The 22532-nt window shown below is 38.9% G+C and overlaps 1 long non-coding RNA gene across 2 annotated transcripts; it reads right to left on the bottom strand.

Annotated features, from left to right (window-relative positions):
• Positions 1 to 252: 252 nt before the first annotated feature.
• On the bottom strand, positions 253 to 14934 carry LOC122549560 (uncharacterized). 2 transcript variants are annotated; one of them, XR_006311579.2, is made up of 3 exons: positions 13325 to 14934; positions 6048 to 6641; positions 253 to 1989 (listed from the first exon to the last, which is right to left on the bottom strand). It is a non-coding gene; the product is annotated as an uncharacterized LOC122549560 (long non-coding RNA). The 2 variants fall into 2 exon arrangements; XR_015756847.1 differs by lacking the exon at positions 13325 to 14934 and adding an exon at positions 9342 to 9725.
• Positions 14935 to 22532: the final 7598 nt, after the last annotated feature.

The following is a 22532-nucleotide window of genomic DNA, read 5'->3' as shown; positions in this document are numbered from 1 at the left end:
GTGTAAAATATGTCAATATTACTTGTAAACCCTGTCATACAGACATGGAGCAGGTTGACTTCATTTATCTAAAGTTCAGCACTCTTACTAGAGCTAAAGTTTACAGAAAGCATTACTGGATGATCTAACTGTGTCTGACATGGTCTATGTTTACTTACCACCAAAAGAGGTAAACAAGGCTAGCAAAATACGTGAAAGAAATTGATTTTAACATTTTAATTTTCCTCCCAATGTTTTTTATTGTACGAAAAGTTAATATTCGCCTCATGTTGCCACACTGGCATCCTTTGTTTTGTGGACATAGGGACGAGGTCAAAAGCTCCCTCTACTGTCAGACCATCCCTGGACATAAATTGCCAAATAAAGATACCACACTGAAACCTAATTAGAAAACATAACCTCAGTATCAGTGTATCAATAAGCAATAGAATAAACATGAAAAGTATGTTGAATTGGCAGAAACTTACTTTGACAACCTGCGTCAATGTGTATTTTGTCGGGAAAGCACTGTGCCATTATATGGAATATAGTTTAATTAGAATTAATATAGTGCGGCTGAAATTATGATCAGCTCAGGACTGTTCAAAAATGAAGGCAACCAGTTCCAAGTAGATTGAACAGATGGTCTCAATAGCATTTCCCATTTCACTTACAAGAGCAATTCACAGGGATCCACTTTTATTGGGCCTTGGAATGTTAAAGTGATTTGGCTCATGAAGTGACACATTCCATCCCCAAGATTGCAACTCCCAAAGTTGTTATTGGCTCATTCATGCAAGATAACTGATGTCTTTTAATGCTAGTACTTGCTGCAAATACATCTTATCTCCTTTTTTTGTATCCTTTTTTGCTTGAAAGGAAATGTGACAAACAAATAGTCCAAGCAAATACAAACAGGCAGTTGTGGTTATCAATGCAATAGATATTAATTCCATTGGAGATGAATCTGGGTATCGGGACAACACAACAACAATAACATCAAAAAAATCTTCATTTAAATGCCCCAAATGCACTTTCCAGGGACCTTATCTAATCAGATTTGACACCAAGCCACAAAATGGGGGATCTACATGTTATAAACATGGACTTGGTCAAAGAGGTAGCTTTTATTAAGTATCTGCAATGGGAAATGTGAAGTAGAGACTTGAAGAGGTTTATCAAAGGAATTTCAGAGCTGAGGAACTGGGCAGCTGTAGAAATGGCAGATAATTAGGGAGTACATAGACTTGGGAATGTTCATGAGACCAGAATGGATGAGTGCATATATCTCAGAGTGTTGTTCGGCAGGAGCAGGTTACTACGATAAGAAGGACAGAGTCAGTAGATTGGGCTATCAGATCAGGAGGCTTGTCAGCCATGATTGAATGCTGGAGCAGACTCAGTGGGCTGAATGGCCTATTGCAACTCCTATGTCCAATGGTCTTGCTCATGGGTAATTGGGGAATCAGGAGTTAATTGGGGGTCAGGATGGATAGTTAGGTGGTTGGAGACATAGTCAAGGGTTTAAGGGAGGTATTGATTTGGATCAGTGTGAATGTTTGAAGTTGTCCACTGTGTGGTTACCCAGAAGTTAGGCTATGATTTTTCTGGCTGAATAATAATGTAAAGCCTTGAACTCTTTCTAAGTAAAATGTCGGAAATTTTAGCAGGTTAGGACTTGGTTTGAGTCAGGATATGGGCATCAGAGTTCTTGTTGAGATCACCCATCATTTTCTTCAACTTCTCATTTCCTTCTCCCACATAAAAGTGCATTACACTGGCATCAGAAACAATGCTGAAAAATGTGTTGCTGGAAAAGCCCAGCAGGTCAGGCAGCATCCATGTTTTAGCTCTGATCTTCAGCATCTGCAGTCCTCACTTTCTCGATCAGAAACAATGGCCCAGCTCTTCCAGTCTTCAACGATTGAGACCCAGCAGAAGTCATGAAACATTGATGTCCCTGGGTGTTGCTGGGTGGGAAATACTCCGGCACCCTGGGACCCTCCAGATCTGTGAAAGTGTACGGCATATCACTTAGCAAGAGTTCAAGACTTTATGTAGTTACCCAGTCAGGAAAAATCATAGTTTAACATCTGAACAACAACACAACTGACAACCTCAAATATTCACATTTTCCCCTGTTAACTCCTCCCTTAAACTCTTGGATACATTTCCAACACCCTCCTGACCTTGACTAACCCCTCATCCTCCAAATACCCCTGATAAGATCTGGCTAGTCCTTTACCTGACAAGCTCTCCTGACCTGATCATCCCCAATCCATTGACCAACTTCATTTACTGACCCACTTAACCTGCCTCCCCAGCTAACCCACCTTGCACCCAATCCACATGCCATTTAACCCCCCAGAACAAGTTGCCACTCTTCCCACTTATCCACTTATTTCACAAAACTATCCATCCTACTAATTCACTCATTTATTGAATCTCTAACATTTTAATCAGATATTTAAACTTACCACAACAGTATTAAGTAACATAAAAAGGGAATATTTCCAGTCTATCCTTCCCCATTCCACCACTCTGGATTTTCCAGTGCTGTAATGGTGCTCATAGAAGGACTGTATGCTCCATGCTTTGAAAATAAGTTATGTCAGAAGATCCAAATGGAATTGCAGAACAGTGTTGGAGCAGGCAAATGTTCATGTGATTCTGGATTAGTGGTGCTGGAAGAGCACAGCAGTTCAGGCAGCATGCGAGGAGCAGTAAAATCGACATTTCGGGCAAAAGCCCTTCATCAGGAATAAAGGCAGAGAGCCTGAAGCGTGAAGAGATAAGCTGTGGGCCTATCTCTCCACGCTTCAGGCTCTCTGCCTTTCTTCCTGATGAAGGGCTTTTGCCCGAAATGTCGATTTTACTGCTCCTCGCATGCTGCCTGAACTGCTGTGCTCTTCCAGCACCACAAATCCAGAATCCGGTTTCCAGCATCTGCAGTCATTATTTTTACCAATGTTCATGTGAGGCAACAAACTGACAATGATTTCCCCTTTTCAGAATATCTGGGCCATTCAATTCAAATCAGTCTTACATTTTGTAAGTGCAATCATTTTCCATTAATGAACAGGATGACATTAGGAATAGTGTGTGGTCAAAACGTTTGGGGAATCCAGACAATTGGTAATTCACAAGGTCTTCTTGTGTTCATGTGTGTTTTCTTGGGGATTGTGATTGAGTAACTAGCCTGGGCAATCGAGGCAACTTTGACCTGCATAATTCACTCTGCACTGTAAATTGAGAGGTTCAGCAGATGTTTCCTGCTGTTGTTTCGAAGAACTGGTTTATTTCAATGTGGAGCATATTGGGCGGTTCTCAAAAAGGTGAGTGATCTGCTCTACCAGGCTATCGCCAGGTAGTGATGATTAAAATCTCTCCTATAATCTTTGCATTCATACATGCCCAGGTATAATTTCTACCTGGCACAGTCCTCATGGGTGACAGCACAAGGGCAATTCTGATTGAGCATATGAAGAAAGCACAGAGAGCTCTCTGAAATGTCTCCTGATTTTCCTCCTTCAGAACTTACAAGTGTAGAGAGATAGCAAGAGTGGTGCCCAAATAGGCATCATTGAATAAAATATTCTGGAGAAACAGATAGATGAAGTGCAGCTTTAAAACTTGCACTAAAACCTATGAATGTTTATTTGTAGGAAAGCAGGAAAGAAGGCCTGAAACAGGTCAGAAAAAGACCATAATTTGCAGTACCCCTCCCTGAGAGTTTCAGTTTCAAATGGGAGACAAGCATCTGCAGCACTCTTCATGTATGTTAGCCACATTACAGAGCCTTGTTTTAACTGACATTTTTTCATGCCCTTAAATTAATTACTCAAGCATATTTTTAATCTATGAGCTTTCAGCATTACTGAAGCTTCCACTTTTTTTTCTTCAATGACATACCTTGCTCCCAAATTTATAAAAGTGTTTGAAGTAATTTTTCAAATTTGACATTACAGAAAATGCAATTGAGATCATTTTCTCCCACTGCACTATAGGTGCTAAATTTTATATTACAGTTTGTAATTGCAATGTACTTTACACTCTCAGGAAGATTCCAAAAACATAGAGTCGGTCTTTAAACTAGGCCTTAACATCTTTAATTAGCCTGTTTCGGAGCATGGTCAAGTTTTGTGATCCATGATCTCCCCTATCCTCAGCAAAACCAGAGATGCTGGAAACAGAAGTGGGACATCTGGCCGCAAAATATTGCTGTCTTTTTAGAGACTGTCTATCTTAGTTTAGGCCCAAGTTCGACAGCAAATATTTATCACTTTATATTTGCACAGCAATGGTCGACCTGCATCTTGATATAGCTACACCAAAAGGTGGCCATGATGAGAAAGATGATGTTCAAAGCATTTTTCTTGTTGTTGTGTAAAAAATTGTGTCCTTGTCTATTTGATCTCAGTATAAAGCAAAAATAATTCGGTGACTGCCACAGAGTAAGACCAAGAGTACCTGACAATTTCTGACCAAACTCTTACTTGCAGTGGAGAGAATGCATTGCTCCCAATAGCCATTTTTGTTTTACAATGACTATACTCTCATTCCAGTTCTGGTGAATTCTCCAGCCCTCAATAAGGTATCCCTGGTACCTTCAAGTTTAACCTGACCATGATGTTGACAAAGGATTGGTTGGGCTCAGTTTAAATGAACATTCCTTTAGCATGGTTTACTTTAGGTTCTGAGGCCAGTTTGAAAATGGTTATACATACTCATCAGTCTGTGAACTAACTGTAGATCTGAGCAGGTGACAGCGATGTTATCCATGTGCAGAATGGCTCTGACATAAACATCCCTGCTGCTTTGAATGCTCACCCTCTTATTCTTGCCTCCTTCATAATGTATCAGACAAAAGGTTTGGTACCAATGCCAACAAGACAGGGAAAAAGAGGATAACCCTGCTTGACTTCAGCTTTGATTGGAAAACTTTCTGGCATCAACTCATTGATTAAAATTGATTAGACCTGTTAGATAGACGGTTTGTTTCCTTCCCCAAAAGCAATTTGACAGTGCATCCATTCTGCAGATGCATAATCTTCTATGAAACATTTCTCTTGGTTCAAACCGATGGGTCAGGACCTCCCCTTCTCTGACCACCCAATGTCTGACACATTGTGAGGTTATCAGAGATTTTTCTTTTTGTCAGGTACAGTGCAGGTTTTAGTATGATGCTTCAACAATTGTGAGGACCTGAGTGGATTAAACAGAACTTTTTAAAACATGATAAAAACAGTAGAGCGGGCACTCATTTCTGAAGTGTTCCACCTTCTAATTGTAAATGAGTGTGATGATGCATTTACTCATGAATTCTGACATGCTGCACACCTGAAGCATATTCCCTCATATTTTCAACAAGTCAAGGTTGATACAATTTCAAGGAATCAAAGAGAACTTGTCTAAGCCATTCAGACATAGAACTACAGAGTTGTAATGCACAGAAACAGACACTTTGGTCCAACTCACCCTTGCTGACCAGATATTTTAAATTAATCTAATCCCATTTGTCAGAACCTGGCTCAGATCCCTCTAAATGCTTTCTATCCATGAACACATACAATGCCTTTTAAATGCTGTAATTGTACCAGCCTTCACCACTTCCTCTGGCAGCTCATTTCACACGTGCACCACCCTCTGTATGAAAATGTTACCCCTTAGGTCTCTTTCAAATCTTTCACCTGTCATCTTAAACCTATGCCCTCTAGCTTTGGACTCCTTTACCCTTGGTTTTCACGATATCCATGCCGTCATGATTTTTTAAACCTCTATAAAGTAACCCTTCAGCCTCCAATGCTCCAAGGAAAATAGCCCCAAACTAATCAGCATCTCACCATTGCTCAAACCGCTCAAGCCTGGCAACAGCCTTGTAAATCTTTTCTGCATACTTTCAAGTTTAACATCTTTCCCATAACAGGAAGACCGGAAATGAATGCAAATTTCATTGGGCCTAATGCAATGTCCTGTATAGCTGCAACACGACATCCCAATTCAAATACTCAATGTACTGACCAATAAAGGCTTTGGAAGTTTTGACCTGATGACTTTTAACTGCTCACCTGAATTAGTGATTACGTCTGGACTCGCTCACTTGTTGTCATCTAAAACCCCATGATGGAGGGAAAAAGGGACTTGGAGGCAGATTGTCTCTTAGCTTCATGTCATATTGCCTGGCATAAAGACATTTGCTGATTTTTTTATATGTCAGATTGTGATGGTGTTAGCAAACCCTTCCTCTCCTCCAAGTTGTTGATTTAGAGCTCTCTATGTGTAAACTCATCTCATTTATTTCACAGAATAGACTTTGGAATAAGAAGTAATCTTAAATTTCTGTAGATCAAAGACCAACACCTGCTGACTCCTTGCCTCTTGAAGATCACAAAGGTATTTATGTCAATAGCCATCAATTGCAGCAAGAGAAGATATTGCTTGCTTTACTGGAGTCAAGACTTTTCCATCTGTCTCTTGCCTTTTGAATACCTTTGTGGCTGAAAAACATCTTGACGTTCAGCTAGAGAACTTCCCACCATTGCATGGAAACTCAAAGTGGAATTTCATGGCTCTTCAGTAAGCACTTTCAAGTTTTTCGATGTCTCAGTGATCTGCAATTTCACCTTCAGCCTCCATGTTCTCCTCCTAACCCTCCAGATTTCCTGTAAGAGGCAGAGAATGATACTAGTTTAGTGGTGGTGACTGTTGGAACTCAGGACACAAATAGGAAGACCAACCTGAGTTAAACAAACCTGTCTGACCAAGGTTACCTTTGTGGTGCTCCTTCTGCAGGGTTGGTTGAAGACATTGTACAGACACAAGTTTTTTTTTACTATTTTTTTATCAGAAGTTTGGGTGCAACATGCAATGTTAATAGCACATTGCGTGCAGTGTATACTGAGCAAGCTTCATGCTCTGATCCCACAGAATGTGAAGTGGTGATGCCCAATGAGTAACAGATTGAAAAGTGTTGATGATCATATTTCCTTGGATGGTGAAGGCTAACATAAAGGGATATAGCTTTAAATTGAGGGGTGATAGATATAGGTCAGATGTCAGAGGTAGTTTCTTGACTTAGAGAGTAGTAGGGGTGTGGAACACACTGCTCTCAACAGTAGTAGACTCGCCAACTTTAAGGTAATTTAAATGGTCATTGGATAGGCATATGGACGAGAATGGAATAGTGTAAGCTAGATGGGCTTCAGATTGGTTCCACAGGTTGATGTAACATCGAGGGCTGAAGGGCCTGTACTGTGCTGTAATGTTTTATGTTCTATATTAATAGCATCATAATGAGTTACATGGAGGGACTTGTGTAATAACCTGACTTGTCTGATTTACCCAGTATCTGTTGTAATTGGACAAATTAGCTTCCCAGTCTGTTCAATTTAGAACTCTGAGTTGTTGTTGTTCTTGGGTGATCACCAGAGTTTATTTCATTATTTTTCTTAACTAAAATGTAAATACCATTTTTTGGTAAATTAACATCAACCACATATATTAGAAGCAAACAGAACTGAACTTTCCCAAGTCTCAGAGTCTTTAAAAATGGCCAAAATTAAATCACTTTAAATGGAGATCATGGGTTGAAATTATTTTAAGACTTAACTAGTAGATTAATCTACTTAATTTATTTTTAAAGAACCACAATGTTCAACTATGATTAATGAATGTGATATTTCATTTTTTGGAAGTGCAGTTAAAAAGAAAAAGCAGAAACCTCCTCACTGCTCTGTTCGAGGTCAGGTATGAGGTAAAACTTGTCTAGACAAAACAGTAACCCTGTCTGGACAAAAAATTACATGTCACCACATTCACTTTGGGTTGCATGTAGCTTGTCCAGTTTTCCCAATAGTCTGGACAATCCTGTAAGTGGCAAGTGGCACAATATATTTGCTGATTTGGTAAGCTACATACTGGGTGAGAGTGTTTCACAACTGGAACGCACAGTAGATTTCATGTGGTGTGCATGCTGTCAGTGAGGTATTTTGTGGTATATTCACTCTCAATGCAGTTCTCTGTGGTGCACCCACTGTCTGTACAGATTATTTGTGATGTACCTTGGGAAATATGCTTCAGAGATAAAGAGAAGGTAAGGGCACTTGCCAGTCTGTTTATTAATACTAGAAATCCTGATTAGTTAAATTTCATGATTTAGCCACAAAATGAAGATTAGCCAAAAAAAAAGGATGGGAGAAAAGTAAAAAATATCAAGTGAAAATAAAGAAAGACAGGATTTCTCTGATGGTAAGTGAGACAGTACAAAGCCTGAGCCATGCAGACCAGTAAGACGGTGAGTTTTATTAATAAGAGCAGCGATTCAAAAAGAAATAAGTTATTTTAAACATGTACAAAACAGTACATGTTCAAATCACGGGAGTATTGAGTTCTGTTCTGGGCACAGTATTTTAAGAAAAATGGGAACGACTGGACAAGAAAAAGCAGAAAAGATTGATGAGAATAGTTTCAGAGATGAGTTCTACTTAATTAAGTGGATAGGTTGGAGAAGCTGTTCCTGCTGTCTTTGGAGAAGAGAAGATTATGAAGAGATTTGAAGGATCTGGACAGAATAGGATGTAAAGACAATCATTAGCCATAGGATTCTGATTAAAGATGATATGCAAAAGAAGCAATGGAGACATGAGAGAAACACTTATGTATTTCTTTTATACAGCAAGTGATTAGGATCTGGAATGCATTCCCTGAGATGGAGGCACAGTTGGCTTTCAAAAAAAAATTGGATAATTATCTGGAGAAATGCTGTGGGTAAAGGGTTGAAGATTCACAGCTGCCTTTCTGCCTGCTTTTCTTGCTGGTTCCAAGAATAACCTCAAGGCACAAAGTTCAAGGCCATGGTCACCTTGAGAGTGATGGACACAAGATGGTCACCAATACAATTTGACTGGTCTCCCCTATCATTAATACATAAACGGAGCTTTCTGTCTCACTGGAGAAATACAAACTATGAAGATACTGGCATTCTGTAGCCGATGGGAATTCATCCTTTACCTGTACACTCTTTTCACAGGTTAGTATCTGCTCCTAATATAGACTGATTGCTGTAGTTACCTGTTGTATTCTTGCCCTTACACAGCACCAGGTCCCTCAACTACCTGGACTACAGGGTGCAACTATTCCTGGACAGCTTGTCTCCCCTGTCTCCTTTATTTATTTCCTTCTAACTGGAAGACCCTCCTCTGGAAGGTGCAAACCCCTGCGTGCAGTGATCCTTGGTATCTCTGCTGGAGTCATAGCCCTCCAGTATATCCAGACCCTCTTCCCTCTCACTCTTGCCTTATTTGTTGTTATCTTATTAAAACTAAAGAAATAATGCTTGCCAGCAGCCAAGCACTGTTACTTACAGCAGCAGTATCTGCCATGTTTTCCAGTGTTTTCAACTGTCCTTGTATTGCTTGTTCATAGCTGGCACAAATCACTCATAATGCTTTTTTTCCTGTATGACTACTGAAAAAATGGAGTGAGTGACATAAATTTACAAATATTTAACAAGTTTAACAGCTTGCCCCTTGTTTTTACCAAAATAGCTTTTAATTTCAGCATCTACCTACCTTCTGTATTTTTGGAAACTGATGGAATTAATTTGAATTATCAACCCACTACTGTTGTGTAAGCACGTGAGGGTGGGACATCCACCCAATTTTCAACCATAGCCTCTTTACGAATGACTCTGTTTCTGAATCAACAGATGCTATCAGACTTTCCAACAATATCAGTTTTTATTTTGATCTGCTATCACCGTCAAGAAGTATGAAGGAATCTGGCTCCAACATGGCAGAGGGGATTGTGCAGTGCTTGCCCATCTCCATGGCATCTTCTCCATTTCCCCATCATTTTACAGACCTGGAGGCATTGAAACTTTGACCTAAGAGATGTCCTCTGTCTTCACTGAAAGAATGCAGCAACACTTCCAGTCAAATCCAACATCTCATCACAATACTTTCAAAAGCATCGAGAATATGTCCATATTGTTTGCAATGACAGACCTTTCTCAAAATCAATTTACTTGTAAGTTACGAGTAACACACCGGCACCATTAGCTTACATCAGCACTTGCCCTTTGAAAAGTGACGTGCAAGTTTGTTCAGTTTCCTGTCAAATCAGTTGCTCAGGTGTACCATTGCAAGATAGATCCATGTCCAAATGGATAGAAATATACCAAAAATAGCCAGGTATTTACTGATGCTAAATAATGTTTGATACTCAGCTTTTTAACTGTTAAGTAGTAATAACAAATAAGCAGATTTTCAACCAGATATCAAAACAAAAGTAAGATAGTTGTGGTTTAAGCTTTTGTTGACTCAGTAGACATCCCTACTGGACATTTTTGATTTAAATGGAGTTTTAGAATTCCAGACTCACAGCAAATGCTGTATTTATCAGCATTGGAAGAGGTTGAAGTTGACATGTCTAGTTAAGAAGTTGCATTCTGTCTTCTTGTTCCCAAAAGTCCAAAATAAACACACTACTGGACTCAAAGTGCTGACACTTCAGTGAATGTATTGCATTCACATTCAGTGAATGTTCTCTATGCTGCTGCTGGACTGATTTGCACAGAACTACAGTGTAGCAGTAAATCGTTGCACCAATTCAAATAGCAATTAGTTCTTAGCATAATTGCATTGTAACAATATTACATCCTTTCTCTTTAAATGAATATGATTCTTCTGTCACACACTTTCTAATTGTCATGGACAAAAGGGAAGTGGAGTGAATATAAATTATAATTGTTTCCCACTCTTTAACTTGACTCCTTTTCCTTCTCAGTCCCACACCTAAATGAGGTATCCAAAGGATTTTGCCCAAACCCTCATTTTTGGATACCAAATTTTGAAATGAATCCACAACAACAATTCTTTAAGATTAAGTCAAAGATTGTATGATTAACAAAACATTCATAACATGCTGGAATTGCTTTGCAACTGCATCCACACACAAACACTTATGAACATAGGGAAGATGAGGCAAGAGTGGAAATAAATTGTAAATTATCAGTTTTAGTAAATGATTGTCCTTGCAAATATGGCATTTTGCCTCTTCAATAGAATGATTTCTGTACCTATGCTGGTCCCTATCCTACTGACACAGATAGTTTGGTTTGCTGTTGCATGCCCTTCCTGCATCTTAATTTTAGTCCATTACCTTTACAGGATATAGTTTTCTCTGTTATCCAGAACCATTGCCTGATTTTGTTTCCTGACCTCAGCTCACTTGCTCACCTAAATTGTCCTAGTAAATGTTAAGTTATCCTCTGGCTGGAAGTATTTCATCTCAGATTCTGTCAACGGTTATGTCCCTGTTCTACAATGCAATGCTTACAGTTCTCTGTAAATGCATACAGATCATTAATAAAAGTGTCAATACTTTCCATTTGTTTCTGTGTATGCTTGTTAAATTTACATACTTGATTGTGGAACTTCTTTTCAAATTGAAATAAACATGAAATGATATAACTATTTCCTCTTTTGTAGTTCTTCCTTCTTCTGTTCCTAGCCTAAGTAGGAAATCATCCGCACCACTATGTGTCATGTATAATAACATGCCCATAGTGAAGCTGGTTGCACTGTAATAACTTGTAAATCTTGGATGCCAATTCAGTCATGTTCTTGCTTGACTGAGATATGATCTGCTTGAAGCTTTTTGGTTATGGCAAAGATTTTTCCATAATGTTCTTTAACTCCAAAGAATATTTTTGGTTTCATTCTGCTAAAGGGTATTTACAGAGACTATGGAGGTAAGAAAAACAGTACACTGATTTAAGAAACATCTTACTGAGACTTCATCATGCCAGAAGGCTGCAAGACAAAGCAAAATTGCATGACATGTGAACGCATGAAGAATAAGAGTAAACTACTCAGTCTTTAAAACATGTTTCGCCATTCAATAAGATAATGGCTGATCTAGTTTTAACCTCAACTCTACATTCCTGTATATCCCAGATAATCTTTCACCCCCTTAGTAATCTTGAATCTATCTCTGTCTGCCTTAAAATATTTAAAGATTCTGTAACCACTTTCTATTGAGGAAGGAAATTCCAAAGAATCACAACCACAGAAGAAATGTTTTTCTCATCTCTGTTTTAAATGGACAAGCTGGTAAAGGGAAACTAGTAGATGTGATGTATTTGAATTCCTTATTTTTAAACGATGATTTCCTGTGATGACATATACTGTGTATCATTGTATATACTGTGTAACATAATAGAAGTCAGATTAACCCTATGTACTGCAAGCTGAACTAAATAAGATTGGCAATCAACTTTAATAAACTAACCAAACATCTTGTGTTCCTTATCTTTTCTAGATTTAGTTTATATTTTAGGGTAATCAGAACCCCAAATGAGGTGGTCTAGTGCTTTTATCTTCAATACTGTCTTCGATTTTGCTTGATTGACAGAATGTTCAATCAGGAGGGACCTCCAAAACCCTACAAGGGGGCCACCAAAGTTCATTAGGTCATCTCCTCACGTGACAGACAGTCTATCTGTTGCTGGTAAAATGCTAGTGGCAATGGGGTAAAGAAAACCTTCAGTGATTAATTCTGTGGTTTAATTGGCAAAGTGGTTACATATACATGTGTATGGGCTTTTGTTTAATTATGATTGGGTTCAGCAATACTGGTCACCTATGTAGTTACAAAGCCTGCCAATATATATCTGAAAACTGAGAGGCCTTAATGGTTCGTCATTAGTGTCGAAGCCCGATGAGGTGCATTCAAGTTGCACTCCAGGACTTGATAGATAAGGAATATGTTCATAATGCAGCCAAACAATTGACTATCAATTTGTAAATCCTTCTAAGACATGTCAATGGCTGGCAGTAAAAGACAGAGAGATTTGAGGTTTACCATGTGATGGAATTAAATTGGAGTCTCTACCATCATTACTCATTGTTCCAGACTACAGTGTTCCTGGAGAAATGTATATTGTCACAGCAGTGTGGATTTCTTGGCTGGATAGCCAGTGTAGATCAGGTTGGTGATATCAGCGTGGAGTTTGATTCCAAATCTGGCTATGCTGCCCTTGGGACATATCTTGCCGTGTTGAAACTAGGGTGATGTAGGTCAGAAAGGTCTTCAGGCAGAGAACTGAAGAAGAGATAGAATCTGAACAGTGGCCATGGGCCAGTGGTATTGAAGGAGATCCAGTTCTTACAGAACTGTACCGAATTGAGAGCTAATGTCTTGAGGAGAAGGATGTAGGTGAAGGAGAGAAAATAAAATTGGCAAGACAAAGAAAAACAGTAAGATCACTTTCTTATGAAGACATTCCCTAGGATGACTCCAGCACAATAAGATAGAAATTATTTCATAGTACCCAAAGTATTACCTTTCCTGGATTCTGCTTGACAGGCACCAGCTCCAAAAAGCAATCAGGAAACTTAACTGATAGAAGAGTATTGCTCTTCCAGGTTGGAGCCGCCTGTAAAAGGACTGCTGGTGATTTAGGAAAGTTGTTTTTTCTCATCTGGGACAGAGCAGGCTGCACTCTGTAACTTGATGATCATCTGGCTGCTCTTTCTCACAGCTGTCAGCAGGCCAATATCCCACCAGGAATTTGTACTGCTAAAGTTCTTGGAGGACTGTGACAACCCACAACTTTCTCTTCTCCAGTTTGGTGCAAACACAAATTCCCAGACAGTGGTCTGACCTACTGCTTATACAAGCCAATGAAATGAACTGAACTTGGAAACATTGCTAGGTTCAGTTGATGTTAGGATGGTCTTTAAGCCTGAATTGGATTCAGAAGAAAGCCTGAGATCAAAGTTGATGCTTGCAAAGCATCCAGCAGTATGCTCTTAGAATAAAATAAACTGTTGCTTTAAAATGTCTTCAGATTCAAAGTGCAGTACTTAAAGCAGTATTAAACAACATTTCAATTCTTGTCGGAGTTAAATGTTCTTGATAATTGCTTGAAATCTTGAAAACAGATCAATTTTGGACAGGCTTGAACAAAAGAAGGTGGTTCACTTTCTCTCCTTTAATTTTTGTATAAACAGTTTGACATATTCCTCCCCTCCTCTCTGCACATTGTACCTTTGAAATCTGTTTAAACCAAGCTGCAATAATACAATGTGGCTCAGTGACGTTTCCCTTCCCTTGCTTCATTTACACTCAAATTCAGCAGCTGCTTTAAAACCATGTGATATCCCAGATTTATACCACAGTTCAGTTGAAGGTCTTGGCTATGTTTAGGCATGTCAGCTGAGTTAAGTTCTTATACTGCAAGACTGGTTGCCCAAGGGCTTCTGCCTTTCTGAGAATGCTTTGTTTTCCACAGCGTGTCCAATTAGAACATTGCATCCGAAGAATCACCGCAGCAATAGGTGACCTAAGTGATATGAGAAATAGGTATGAAGAATCATGTCCAGACAAAGGCTTTTTTTAGTCACTTTAAACAAACACCATACTTCACTGGTTTGTTTGGAGATGCTGAGAATTCTGCAGTCATTAAAAATCCCCAGTCATAAATTTCTCATTGAAGTAATTTTGTCAGTAGCATTATTTGATTTTTCAGAAAATGTATCTGTGAGTGAGTAATTGATATTATTAATATTATTGGAAACAATTGAGGACATGCGCCACCTCTGCAGTGCATTTTATCGCATTTTGTTAATTGGATTGCTGACCAGCTACATGTTTAATCATGTATAGTGATGCTTCTGCTACTGAGAATGCAATTTTAGAATTCTTTCTGCACTCTTCTTGGTAACTAAGTGAGAATGAGGCACTGTGAAGCATTTTGGGTTTCTTTAATAAGTTAAAGGTACTACAAAGAAGTCAGTTGTTGAGTGCTGGGAGTTAAGATTTTAAACCGAAACACTGTTGCTTGCATTGGTGCATATAAACCATCCTATGATACCATTCATCACAGTCACATGACAATCAACAAAGTTCATGGGGGAATGGAAAGAAGCTGGGGGATTGACTAAAAAGATATCCGACTGATCCAACTGCCTTGAAACAAACACAGAGTCAGAGTCATAGAGTCATACAGCGCAGAAACAGACCCTTAGGTCCAACCAGTCCTGAACACAATTTCAAACTAAACTCGTCCCACCTCCCTGCTCCTAGCTCATATCCCTCTAAACCTTTTGAATTCATGTATCCATCCAAATTGTAATTATACCTGCATCCATCACTTTCTCAAGAAGTTCACTCCACATGCGAACCACCCCCTTTGTAAAAAAATAGTATCTTATTGTCTTTTCTAAGTCTCTCTCTTCTGACCTCAAAGATGTGCTCCCTCGTCTTGAAATCCCCCATCCTAGGGAAAAGACTACCACCATTAACTTTATCTCTACCGCTCATTATTTTATAAACTTCTATCAGATCATCTCTCAACCTCCTATGCTCTAGTGAAAAAATCTCATCCTATCCAGCCTTTCTTTATAACTAAAATGTCCCATGCTGAACAACATCCTGGCGATTCTCTTCTGAACCCTCTCCAGCTTGATAACATTTTTCCTATAACTGGATGACCAGAACTGGACACAGTACTCCAGAAGAGGCCTCACCAATTTCCTTTAAAACCTCAACATGACTTCCTAACTCCTATACTCAAAGGACTGAGCAATGAAGGCAAGTGTGCCAAATACCTTTTTAACCACCCTGTCTATATGTGACACAAACTTCAAAGAATGATGTACCTGCATCCCTAGGTCCCTCTGTTCTACAGCACTACTACTCAAGGCCCTAACATTAATTGTATAAGCCCTACCTTTGTTTGTTATACCAAAAAGCAATATCTCATATTTATCCAAATTGAAGTCCGTCTGCCATTCTTCTGCCCATTGACACATTTGATTAAGATCCTTTGTAATCTTTAAGATCCTTTGTAATCTTTAAAAACCTTCTTCACTGTCTATAATGCCACTAATTTTAGTGTCATCTGCAATCTTACTAACCATGCCTTCTATATTCTCATCCAAATCATTTATATAAATGACAAACAAAAGAGGACCCAGAACTGGTCCCTGTGGAACACCGCTGGTCAGAGGCCTCCAGTCAGAAAATCAACCTTCCACCATCACTGTCTGTCTCCTGCCATTTATGTATCCAATTGGCAAGCTCACCCTGAATGCCATGTAACATAACTTTATTAATTAGTCTACCTCACAGTACCTTGTCAAAGGAAATACTAAAATCCAAATGTCTATTGCTAACGAGTTTTGAGATGATTTGTAGCTCAGGTTGAGGTTCTGGATGTAGGTTTGCTCACTGAGCTAGAAGGTATGTTTTCAGATGCTTTGTCACCACACTAGGTAACATCATCAGTGAGCCTCCAGATGAAGCCTGTCTACTGCTTTGCCATCATCAATCTTTTCGGTAATTTCCTCAAATCTCAATCAAGTTTATGAGACATAATTACCCTCACTTAAAACCATAATGACTATCCTTAATCAATTTTTGCCTCTCTAAATATCTATAAATCCTACCTTTTATAACCAACTGCAACAATTTATCCACAACTGAAGTCAGACTCACAGGTCTACAGTTCTCTGGTTTCTCCTTACAATCTTTCTTACACAAACACACATTAGTCACTTTCCAGTCATCAGGCACCTCATCCATAGTTATAGATGATGCAAATATTTCTGCAAGGGGTCTCATAATTTCCTCTCTTACTTCCCATAATGTTCTGGGATACATTAGATCAGATCTTGGAGATTTAACCACCTTTATATTCTCAAAGACCTTCCAAACTTGCTCTTCTGTAATGTGAACTGTTTTTAAAACATCAAATTTTATTTCCCTGCATTCTCTAAATTCCATTTCTTTTTCTACCGTAAAAACTGACATAAAATATTCATTTAGTATCTCTCCCATTTCCTGGGGTTCAACACATAAATGACCTCCTTGGTCGTTAACAGGCCCTACCCTCTCTCTAACTACCCTCTTGCTCTTAATGTATTTGTAAAATCTCTTTAGATTATCTTTAACTGTATCGGCTAATGCTGTCTCATATCCCCTCTTTGCCTTCCTGATTTCTATCTTAAGAATGCCCCTCCAATTTTTATGTTGATTAACAGATTCAATTGAACCAAGTTGTCTATATCTAAAATAAGATTCCATTTTACTTTAGACTAGAACTCAACATCTTTATTCATCCATTGTTCCTTAATCTTACCAGCCTTCACTCTAACAGGAATAAAATGCCTCTGAACTCTCATCATCACACTATTGAACACTTCTGACTTTTAACTGCAAACAGTCTACTCCATTCAACTTTTGAAAAGTCCTGTGTTACTCCAATTAAAAACTTTAACTTTTATGGAAGGCTTATCCTTTTCCATAACCATTTTAAAACTAATAGAATTATGATTGCTAGGTGCAAAGTATTCTCCCACTTTTCTTCCGTAACCTGCCCTGCCTTATTGCCCAAAACAAGGTCTAAATTTGCTCTTCTGTAGTAGGTGCATCCACATATTGATAAAGAAAACTTTCCTGAACACATTTGACAAATTCTTCACCATCCAAACCTTTAATACTATTGTAGCCCCAGTCAATGTTTGGAAAATTAAAGTCCCCCATTACTAAAACCTTATTATGCTTGCAAACATCTGAAGTTTCTGTTTCTCAATTTCCTTCTTAATATTGAGAAGGAATAGTACAATCTCATCAAAATGATCTTTCCTTTCTTATTTGTAATTTATACCCATATATTTTCACTGGATGATTTTTCAGAAATATCTTCCTTACTTACAAGCAGTAATGTATACCTTAATCAAAACGCGACCCTCATCCCCAACCCACCCCCTCCTTCCTTACCCCTTTTCTATCTTTCCTATAGCATCTAAAATTTGGAGCAATGGGCTGCCAGTCTTATCCATCTCTCAGCCAAGTTACTGTAACAGCTATGACATCCCAATTCTATATTCATAAACATGCCCTGAGTTCATCAGCCTTACCTTGTAAGACCCCTTATATTGAAATAAATGCAATTTAGTTCATCAGAGTTACTACATACTCTGACTCTCTCCTGTCTTTCTGTTCTAAGAGCTTTCTTTGCTCTCCTCACATTCAGAATCTGCCCCATCAATTCTTCTGTTTACATTGCTACTTAAAATTCCTCCATTCCCCCTCTCTATCAATATAGAACATAGAATAAAGAGCATAGGACATTACGGTGCAGTATAGACCATTCGGCCCTCGATGTTGCACCAACCTGTGGAACCAATCTGAAGCCTATCTATCCTACACTATTTCATTTTCATCCATATGTTTATCCAATGACCATTTAAATGTTGGCAAGTCTACTACTGTTGCAGGAAGTACGTTCCATGCCCCTATTACTCTCTGAGTAAAGAAACTACCTCTGACACCTGTGCTATATCTATCACCCCTCAATTTAAAGCTATATCTCCTTGTGCTAGCCATCACCATCTCAGGAAAAAGGCTTTCACTGTCCACCTTATCTAACTCTCTGATTATCTTATATGTCTCAATTAAGTACTTCTCAAACTTCTTCTTTCCCACAAAACAGCCTAAAGTCCCTCCAGCCTTTCCTCATAAGACCTTCCATTTATACCAGGCAACATCCTAATATATCTCCTCAGAACTCTTTCCAAAGCTTCCACATCCATCCTATAATGCGGTGACCAGAACTGTACACAATACTTCAAGTGCGGCCACACCAGAGTTTTGTACAGCTGCAGCATGACCTTGTGGTTCCGAAACTCAATCCCTTTGCCAATAAATGCTAACACACAATATGCCTCCTTAACAACTCTATCAACTTGGGTCGCAACTTTCAGGGATCTATGTACATGGACACCAAGATCTCCCTGCTCATTGACACTACCAAGAATCTTACCATTAGCCCAGTAGGTTTTATTCCTCTTGCTCCTTTCAAAGTGAATAATCTCACACTTTTCCGCATTAAACTCCATTTGCCACCTCTCAGTCCAGCTCTGCAGCTTATCTATGTCCCTCTGTAACCTGTTACATCCTTCAGCATTATCCACAACTCCATCGACCTTAGTTGGTTTCTCCCTTAATTGAATGAGTAGATCTCCCTGGTAAAATACTGGTCCCTTTCCAGTTCAGGTTAGGCCCATTATTTTCTATCCCAAAAGACATTCCAATTGTACAAACATCAGAGCCCCTGAACAATACATCAGCTATTCAGCCATTGATTTAACCATTTGTTCTTTCCCTCATTTGAGTTTGGCATTGGAGTAAACTAGAAATTACTACTCCATGACTCTATTTCTAAATCTTCTACCTAACTCTTAAATTCTCTCTGTACAGCTTTAATCTTTTCCCTAAAAATGTCATTCCTAGCAATGTGTGCAATAATTACTGGCTTCTCAATCTCACCTTTAACAATACACTTGAAATGTTTAGAGACATCCTTTATCCAAGCACCAGGAAAGCAACAAATCAGTCTAAGTTTACACTCACTGCCACGGAATCTCCTGTCTATGCCCCTGACAGGAGAGTTCCCCAATAAGAATAATTTCCATTAAATCTTGTAAAATGCTGCCTATAATAAGAATCATTCCAAATGTCAAATAACTGACTGCCCCTTCCATTTTCCTTGGAGAGACTATCCCCTTTAACAGTTCCAAAAACTGAATATCTATTTGATAGAGGAATAGCTACCGGAGACTTTTGAACTATCTTCTTACTTTTCCCGACAGTCTATCTGACTGATCCTGCAGCATAATAAATTTTCTAAATCCACTAGCCATCTCACTCTGCATTTCAAATACGCCCTTAATATTGCTAAGCTTAAAAAAAGGATGTTTCAATATCACCTTATATATAAAATAAGCTACCTTTCATTGCTTACAGAAAATAATAAAATGGATAAAATTAAATATATATATATCAAACATATGAAACTTAAATAAAATCAACCACTTAGCTGATTAACTGAATGAAAATCACTCTTCTTCAATAAATTTCTCGATGAAAAATAAATCCTCTCCAGAGCCAACCACGTGTAGAACTTTCCGGAATGAAAACACAACTCCTTATTTAAAAATTTTGGTTTTTCAAAAAATCCTTTGCAATGTTAAAAAGAAACTTTCTAAAACATATATAGATATTTTTTAACTTCTGAATTTAGAATAACAAAAACCTCAACAGTTCACTGCAGACCCAGTAAAGCTTTTATAAAAGTCATTTAAAAAAATTCAAGCTTTTTCTTTGGTTTTTTTCCAACAGTGAAACAAAATGAACAAAAAGCTTATATTACTAAACTATAATGACTGTAATAACTTCTCAAAAAACTGCAATAAGTCGTTAACTAAGCCTGCAATCTCAGGAGCAGCTGCAAGATTCACGCTGAGGTGTAGATAGATTCTAATATCCAGGATATGATTGTGAGAACCTAAAGGCAGGAAGCAACACTCTGGAAAACTCCTTTTGCACATCCGTAGAACAAAATCACAAATCCTTCTGTTATCTGGTGTCTGCCAGGCGGTGTCTTTCAATATTAGCTTCAACATCAAGAGCTAATTGTTATGTGAATAAACCTGACAAAGTCTTGTGTTGAGTCCCATTAGGCAGTTGGTGTTTTCCTCAAGTTAACATCTTCTGACAACTCCTGTAACCAATAGGCCCCAGTCTTATGGCCTTTTGTCTTTCCTCTGGATACCATGAATGGCATTGGGAGGTGAATGCAGATGTTACACTTCCAAAGCCATGGCAAGGTTACACTTCAAACGAAGAAAGGTAACTTAAAGGCTTCGAAGCTGAAATGTGAGTATGATATGCCTTGGTATGAGTAATGATCATTGAGGAGAAAGTGAGGTCTGCAGATGCTGGAGATCAGAGCTGGAAATGTGTTGCTGGAAAAGTGCAGCAGGTCAGGCTGTTCCCATGAGTAATGATCATGCCCCATAGCATGATCTGATTGACCATCTGCTAAACAAACTTGGAGGTGACACTGTCACTTTAGAGAAAGCAGATAAGCTGGTACAAGCTATATTCAATTGGCTAATTACAACTTCTACTAGCATGGAAAGAACGCTGGTGACCACCACAAGGAGGAAATAAGGTTCAGAATAAGCAATCAGCCAACACTGTCAGTTGAAGTGCCAGAAGCAACCTTAGAGTTTCTCATCTCCCTTTTACTCTGTTATGATGGCGACTCAATCAACATCCCATGTGTCCTTGCACCAACCTGTAGGTCAGGATCTGAAGCACAGAGCATTTCTTTGATTTCACACCGATATTCTGTGGAACATTCCAAATGGCAAGAGACTATTCTTCATATGTGACTACAGTACACATGTTGGTGCAGACAATGACTCATGGCCATCATGTTTAAGTCATCATGAGGTGGTGAAGATCAGAGATAATGTGTAATGCCTTCTTAAGCTTTGTATTCTGGATGAACTCTGAATTACCATCATTTTCTACCAGGACAGACCTCACCACAAGCTATCATGGTGGCACCTAAGTCTGAGATTTGGCAGAACTAGTCCTGATCATCGCAAAAAGGCATAATCTGCCTTACATTCTACAAATCCACGCATACCACAATGCAGATTGTCATACAGATCGTTCACTTGACAGGAACAGATAAAAGTGCACCCCAATAGTTTCACAGGTGAAAATGTGACAATCCAGCACAAATCAACATCCCTTTCACAGGCAGTGTTGTCAACACCAGCACTTCACAATGTCACCAGAATGATTGATACCTACCAAATGTTTATAACAACCTGCCACTGCTATTACTGATGAAGCTTGGAAGCTAAGTTTTCTATGAAGTTGCAGAAGCATAATTTGGGCTAGTAAGTGGCAAACAACCTTCTAACTATCACCTCTTGGCATTCAATGGCACCACCAATACTGAATACTGTACTATCAACATCACCATTGTCCAGAATCTGAACCAGAAGCTAACCATGGTATGGCTACAGGAGCAAGTCAGAGGCTAAAAATCTTGTCATGATTAATGCCCCTCCAGTCTCTTTAGTGCATGCCCACCAAATACAAGACAAAAGTCAGGAATGTGATGGAATAGCCTCTACTTGCCTAGATGGGTTCAGTTCCGGCAATACTCAAGAAGTTTAACACCATCCAGGACAAAACAGCCAGCTCATTTGGCACTATATCTGCCTTCTTCAAAATTCACTTCCCTCCACACCAATGAACAGTGTACACCACCAAAGGATCCACTGCAGGAGCTCACCAAGGCTTTATTGACAGCACTTTCTAAATCCATGATCTCTACCACCGAGAAGGACAAGGGCAGCAGATTGGTGGAAACACAATCATCTGCAAGTTCTCCAAGCCACATACTATTGTGACTTGGACCTATATCACCATTCTTTCACAGCACTGTGGGTGTCTCTAAAGCTTGAGCAGTTTTGCGGTATATGTGCATGGAGGCAATTCTACACTTTCTCCAGGGCAATGATAGGGAAGTATGATAAATGCTCACAATCCCATGAACAAATAAAAAAGAAAAAATGGTAAAGGCAGAACTTGTAACGAGGACTAACTTGAGACTTAATGAATGCTGAGGTAATAGTCAAATGCTACTACTTGACATTTTCAAAATCCATCCTTAGTTA

Source organism: Chiloscyllium plagiosum, unplaced genomic scaffold (genome assembly GCF_037043375.1).
Source record: "Chiloscyllium plagiosum isolate Xiang-an unplaced genomic scaffold, Cpla_swu_hap1 HiC_scaffold_4, whole genome shotgun sequence".
Classification (NCBI taxonomy): Eukaryota; Metazoa; Chordata; class Chondrichthyes; order Orectolobiformes; family Hemiscylliidae; genus Chiloscyllium; species Chiloscyllium plagiosum.
Note: the sequence above shows the minus strand (reverse complement) of the source record. Positions and strands in the feature narration are given on the sequence as shown.